The 7,006-nt window shown below is 32.3% G+C and overlaps 1 pseudogene; it reads right to left on the bottom strand.

Annotated features, from left to right (window-relative positions):
- Positions 1 to 580: 580 nt before the first annotated feature.
- Positions 581 to 4,888, bottom strand: LOC108465381 (pentatricopeptide repeat-containing protein At1g06710, mitochondrial-like; annotated as a pseudogene).
- Between the last annotated feature and the right edge of the window lie 2,118 nt (positions 4,889 to 7,006).

Raw genomic sequence — 7,006 nt, 5'->3', positions numbered from 1 at the left:
ATCATGTAAAAAAAAAAGTAAAAATGCTTAACATGTTCTTTGTTCAACAATAGCAGTAGACATATATAACATTTATTTGGTTCATTAGTGGACCTGATCATGGGTTGAGCCACCCAACTAGGACCGAAGGCCCGTCCAAAAGATAGGAGTGTTTGGGTAAAAATAAAGGCCTGAAAAATGGGTTTGGAAAAACAAGAGGCCCGTTTAGAAAACGGGTTGGGCCTCGGGTAAGACTTTTTTGGCTTTCGGCTCGGCCCAAATTATATACTAAATATTTCATTTTATTTTTAATCATTTTTAATTTTTAACTTTACTTTTAGTTTTAGTTACACTTTCGTACCCTCCTCCACTTAATTCCCAATTCTAGAATCAAAATCTCTAACTTACCACCTCCATCAATGCAGCAGTGTTGTCTGTCAGTACTACTCAACAATCAGCACCTTCAGCTCCACCTCTCACCTGCTTCCTCTATCACTGGCACCTATTCGATTTCCTCAACTGACTCCGGTAAGAAATCTCGTTTTCACTTTCTTTTTGTTTGGTCATTGTGAAAATGAAGGAAAGTTTTGATTCTGTTTTATTATGTCTGTTTCATCTCTTCCAAAAGTTCATAAGCTTTATCTAATAGGCCAACGATACAACAGTGGTTTATCAGAACACTATACGTGATGAAATTTGGAGCAACACCCTTGGAACCTATTTGTTCTAAAAGTTCAAGGCTTTTGTCGATTTTACTTGCTTTGCCGAAGCCATCTATCATCGCAATATAAGTCACCACATTAGGAGAGCACCCCTTTTCTTCTATCATAAACATAAGCTTATAGGCCTCATCTGTTTTATCAGCCTTACATAGGCCATCAATCATTTCTGTGTATGTAACAACATTAGAAGCGCAAGAATTTTCAAGCATTTTGGATAAGACTTTTAAAGCAAGGTCTAGTCGTTTATCTTTAAACAACCTGTCAATTAATGAACTGTACGTATAAATATTTGGACTATAACCATGCTCAGACATCTTGGAAAACACCTCTTATGCTTCTTCTAGCTTTCCGACCTTGCAAAATCCATCAATAAGAGCATCATACACGACTTGGTTTGGCTTACAACCAACTACTAACATGGCTTCCAATAAATCGTATGCCTCTTTGACCTTGTGAGCATTGAATAAACCATCCAATAAAGCTCCATATGTGAATACATCTGGTGTTTTGGCATCACTGTCAACCACTTTAAAATATAAATCTACATCCAGGATTTCTGCATTAGTGCACATTCTAGTATAAATTTGACAGGCTTTCTCAATCTGCCCAGCTTTAAAATGACCATCAATCAAAGCTTTATAAGTAACAACATTTGGAATGCAACCTTTAGACAACATCATCTCGAAGAGTTCATCAGCCTTGGACACCCTCCTTACTTTATGATAAGCATGTACTAGAGTAGTGTACGTCACCACATCAGGGGCACAACCACCCTTTACCATCTAATCAAACCAATTATATGCTTGTTCAATAAGATTAGCTTTACAAAAACTATCAATTAAAATAGTGTATTTGCAACACCCCTCACCCGTGTTCAATGCCAAAATAGGGTTAAGGAGCATTACCAGACTTACAACACAATTATACATACTTTTAGCATACATTTTCTTAATTCAAACATTCATCATTCAAACTCATTCAAAATGTCCCTAATACAAGCCTACGAGGCCCTAAACATGCGTTGGGATTGGTTCGGGACTAAACCGATAACCTTTAAAAAATTTGGAACACTTAGAATATTTTTCTCAAAACAGGGGACATACGCCCGTGTACACAAGGCCACCAGACATGCCCATGTCACAGGCCATGTGAACATTCAAAATGGAAGCACATGGCCGTGTCCCAGCCCTTGTCCTACCCCGTGTCAAAACAAGTGAGCTTGCTGACCTGGATTACACGGCCAACCACAAGCTCGTGTGTCTAGCCCGTGTGCCCTTCAAAATGGCTATAAACACCCGTGTGCCAGGCTGTGCCAAACCAGTAGAGTATACTGTCTTATGCAACACGGCCAATTCGCACGCTCGTGTGCTAGGCCATGTGCAAATTAAGGGGAATATTGACTTATGCCACACAGTCGATCACACGCCCGTGTGTGAGACCGTGTGGAGCATACTAACTTTATTTCAATTTCAACACCAGGGAACACACGACCATGTAACATGACCGTGTGTCACACATGGCTGAGACACATGCTTGTGTCTCTACTCGTGTGGACAAAAATAGGCTATTTACCAAGCCATTTTGCTACCCAATTTTTGTGCATACCTACACAATTCAAATGGTACTCACTCATAGCATAAATGGTCATCCAATTCAACCAAAATCAAGACTAAAACATACCATTTCAATTCCAACAACTAGCATGCTTACTATCTCATGTTTTACTCATTCAAATCATACCAACTTTACATTTTCAAATCATCTAATTAAACATTTTCCAAACATGCATCATCATACATCAATCCAAAAGCACATAGCTTCTCAATTATCAACCATTTGACATCTATAATACCAACTATCAATAACATTGCAAACCAACCTCAATCAATCAATATAAACCATATGCACACTTATATAAACATAACCAAACTAGCCCAATTAAGCCAAGTCTCATGGCTATATATACAAACCAAAACATAACCATTCATAAGCCATCTCAAATGGAAAAACTCACTACCAAGATACATATCAAAATAACCATAATCCTATACATGCCATATGACCAAACCATAAGCTCAAAAGTACTAAAGTGATGGTTGGATAGTGTGACGTAGTCTCCGATGATCCCCGAATCTGAGCTAGCTTTGAAATCACTATACAACATGGGAAAAATAAACAAAGTAAGTTTTAGCTTAGTAAGCTCGTATGAAATAAACTCAACTAGTCATAAATATACAATTCATCAATTTGAACTTGTTAATTTGTAATTCATAAATACTAACAAACCTTCCACATGCTTAATCATTTACTTATATTCAAACTTCATAACTTCTTCACTTTAAAGCTCGTATGATTCATATACATACCTGAGCCAATCCGTAACAAACTCATACCCAAACGGAAGAATGTCGAATACTCGAATTCTCGCACACTAAGTGCCAATACATAACTGAAGCTATTTTAATCTCGCACACTAAGTGTCATACATAGTCGAAGCTATCTCGAATTGCACACTAAATGCCATACATAGCCGAAGCTATCTCGAATCGCACACTAAGTGCCATACATAGCCGAATTGTCGTCAAATATGACTGTAGTCTTGTATACACAATTTATGCAATATCAAAGTATTTAAAGCATAATTATAACAATACTTATTACATACAAACTTACCTCGATTCAAAAATGATGAAATTGTCGATTAATCGAGTACTTTATCTTTTCCCCGATCCAAGTCCGTATTTCTCCTTTTTTGATCTAAATATATTCAAAATTAACTTATTTTATCAATTATTTATTCAATTCAATTCAAAATATACATTAGGGCTATTTTACACATTTGCCCCTAAACTTTTACATTTTTCACAATTTAGTCCTTATTTCATAAAATCACAAATTAATGAAATTTCAAATATATCCAATGTAGCCAAATTACTATTATGACCCTAGAAGCCTATATTTTTCATTTATTTTACATTTTAACCACTAACTTTACACATTTCTCAATTTAATCCCTATTTTGCATTTTAACTAAAAATCACTTAACAAAACTTGTATATCTATCAAATAACATTCAAAATCTATCATCAATCATAAAAAATCATACATATTCAATGGAAACATTCAAAATCTTTAACATTTTGTAAATTAGTCCCTGGGCTAGCTAGACCTAGTTGCAACGATTTCAAAAATATAAAAATCATTGAAACGGGATGAAAAATCATACCAATGCAAGATAATTAGCTTGGCCGAATACCCTAACATGCTCCCATGGTTTTTCTCCTTTAAAAATAGGTGAAAGAGATGACAATGGTTGATAAAAATGATTTTGTTTTAATTTAATTAACTTATAATTACTAATTACTAGTTTAACCTTTATAGTAAACCATTAATACACATGTCAATATGTCCATAAATGACCACTCAAATGAGTAATGGTATAATTACCACATAAGGAACTTAACTTTAAGGTTCTATAGCTATTAGATACTTTTAACTAATAGAACTCCACTTTTACACCTTACGCGACTTAGTCCTTTTCATCAAATTGAACAACCAAATGCTAAAATTTCTTAACAAAAATTTCACATCATCATATATTCATAATATAAACATTAAAATAATAATAAAATAAATATTTTTACCTCATATTTGTGGTTCCGAAACCACTATTCTGATTTAACTAAAAATGGGTTGTTACAGTATGTATATACATCAGGTACGACACCATTCTTTTTCATTTCCCTGAACAATAGAAAAGCCTTTTCTACTTTAGAGGCATTACACAAATAAGCAATCACTTTGGAGTATGTACTAGTATCAGGTATAAAGCCTTTACGCATCATTTCACTAGTATCAGGTATAAAGCCTTTACGCATCATTTCATGAATAATGTTACATTCTTTTTCAAATTTCCCAACACTACATAGACACATGGAAAAATTGCTGATATTGATCTTATTTAGTATAAATCCAACAGCAAGCATTTCATTATAAGCATTCTTAGCCAATTGTAGCACATCTGAGCTTGGTAACTCCGTATTCTCGCAAATGTTTGTGATTGTTGTGATCGTTGTTGACCGAATGTGCTTCGAATGTTTGTGATTGTTGTTGATCGGAATGGAGGCCTCATTGCTGACTGTTTGTTTTTTGTGTACATAAACTAGCTGCATTTGGTTTGCATTCATTGTATCTTCAATGCTAGAGGGACTTTGCATTCTAACTGGTTACTATTTACGACTAAAAATTTTCTATTTAGTTTATAACATCTTGTTTTGTCTTACATCAATAGTAATTTATTTTTAACACGATAAGTTAAAATTTTGATCAACACAAGTTGAAATGAGTTTCTTAAACACTAATATTTTCATTAAGTAAACAATGTAATACTTTATATTAATGTTATTTTTATAAAATTTCAAAACTTAGAGTTGTTTTGGCATTATTTTTGTTATATATAATGTTTATTTTTATAAATAATAATTTATTTTTAATATGATAAGTTAAAATTTCGACCAACACAAGTTATGAATTCTTAAACACTAATATTTTCGTTAAGTAAACAATCTAATATTTAAATTAACGTTATTTTTATAAAATTTCAAACATTAGAGTTGTTTTTGCATTATTTTTTTATATATAATGTTTATTTTTATAAATAATAGTTTATTTTTAACATGATAAGTTAAAATTTTGATCAACACAAGTTGAAACCTAATATTTTTTTAAGTAAACAATCTAATATTTAAATTAACGATATTTTTATAAAATTTTGATACTTAGAGTTGTTTTGGCAATATTTAAATTAGTGTTCGAATTTGACTCAATCAATAGTTCAAGTTGCTCGAGTTCGAGCTCAACTTGATAATTACCAATCAAATTTAAAGTTTTTATTTCGAATCAAATTTTAATAGCTCTTGCAAACACCAATATCTTATTTACACCCTTAAGCTCTTTTTATATAGTAAGGTAAAAACATAATTCATAATATAAAAATTATTAAAATGAAAAGCTTAATTAAGCTCACAAACTAATTGAATCAAGTACTAAAGTACTCGAATTCTGCTTGATCGTACTTGAGCTCAACTCAATAATTATTGTATCGAATTCGAGTTTTTCCGAATCAAATTGGAATAATACATGAACACCAATATCTCATTTGCGTCTCTAATTATATTACTTTTCAAAATTTCCATTATTTAATTTATTTGAAATAAAGTTATATATAAAAGACAAAACCAACTTGACGTAATGTTATCTCTTTTTTTGTCGAACATATTCAAATGTAAGGTTGAATATCTCTGGTTATGTTACTGTTTACTTCAATGTCATAACATCTTCAATGCCAAGATCTTCATCTATGGCTTTTACTAATGTCAAGGGACACTTCACATTATTTCCTTAAGTTGAATGGATGGGGGAAATGGATCTAGGAACTTCATTGGCACATTCCCTCCCTTAAAAAACCTCATTTATCTGATTTGGTTTTTATTTTTTATTTTTATGAATGTATTTATATTTGGTATTTATGTCTAAGTCATTTTTTAACATGAATATAGAATACGACATCTTTATATATTAATATTTGTTATGTCATATACTTCATCTGATAATTGAAGTCCAGTTAATCTTAACTACTCTAGATTAGTTTTAATTTAAGCTAACATTTTATGATAGTAAATAATAACATGGAATAATTCATATATTATATAAAATTGTTGAACAATTATATAATCTTTTGGTTTATTTGGATATCAGGACTTGTGATTTTATGACTATGGCTAGTTCGAACACTTTTATACTTGTGGACGATGGGTTTAATGAGTATGAAAGTGCTCTCAAATGTCAAAAGTCTACCACTTCAAAGGTGTGGAATGAAATGACAAAGCTTGAATACGAGAACAAAAATGAATTGAAAGCACAAGGTAATCACTGTAAGAGTATCTTCTCTGCTAAATCTTCTAGTGGAACCTCTCATTTAAGACGTCATCTAAATAATTGTTTGAAAGAAGCTAATAAGGACATCACTCAATACACCATAGCCACTCAACCATCATTAGGAGGTGGTCCATCTATAAAAAAACTACAAGTTTGATGCTGATGAGTGTCGTCGAGCTGTTTCTACTTTTCTTGTGTGTAGCAAGAATTCATTTAGGGTAGTTGAAGAATCGGGATTTAGATACATGATGAGAATTGCTAGTCCTAATTTCAAGAATATAAGTAGATATACCACTACTAGGGATGTCCTAATGTATTATGCAAAAGAGAGAGATCATGTTAAAGAAGAGTTAGCTAAAGCACCTGGT

This window comes from Gossypium arboreum, chromosome 5 (genome assembly GCF_025698485.1).
Source record: "Gossypium arboreum isolate Shixiya-1 chromosome 5, ASM2569848v2, whole genome shotgun sequence".
In the NCBI taxonomy this organism is placed as follows: Eukaryota; Viridiplantae; Streptophyta; class Magnoliopsida; order Malvales; family Malvaceae; genus Gossypium; species Gossypium arboreum.
This window is presented reverse-complemented; position numbering and strand designations above follow the sequence as displayed.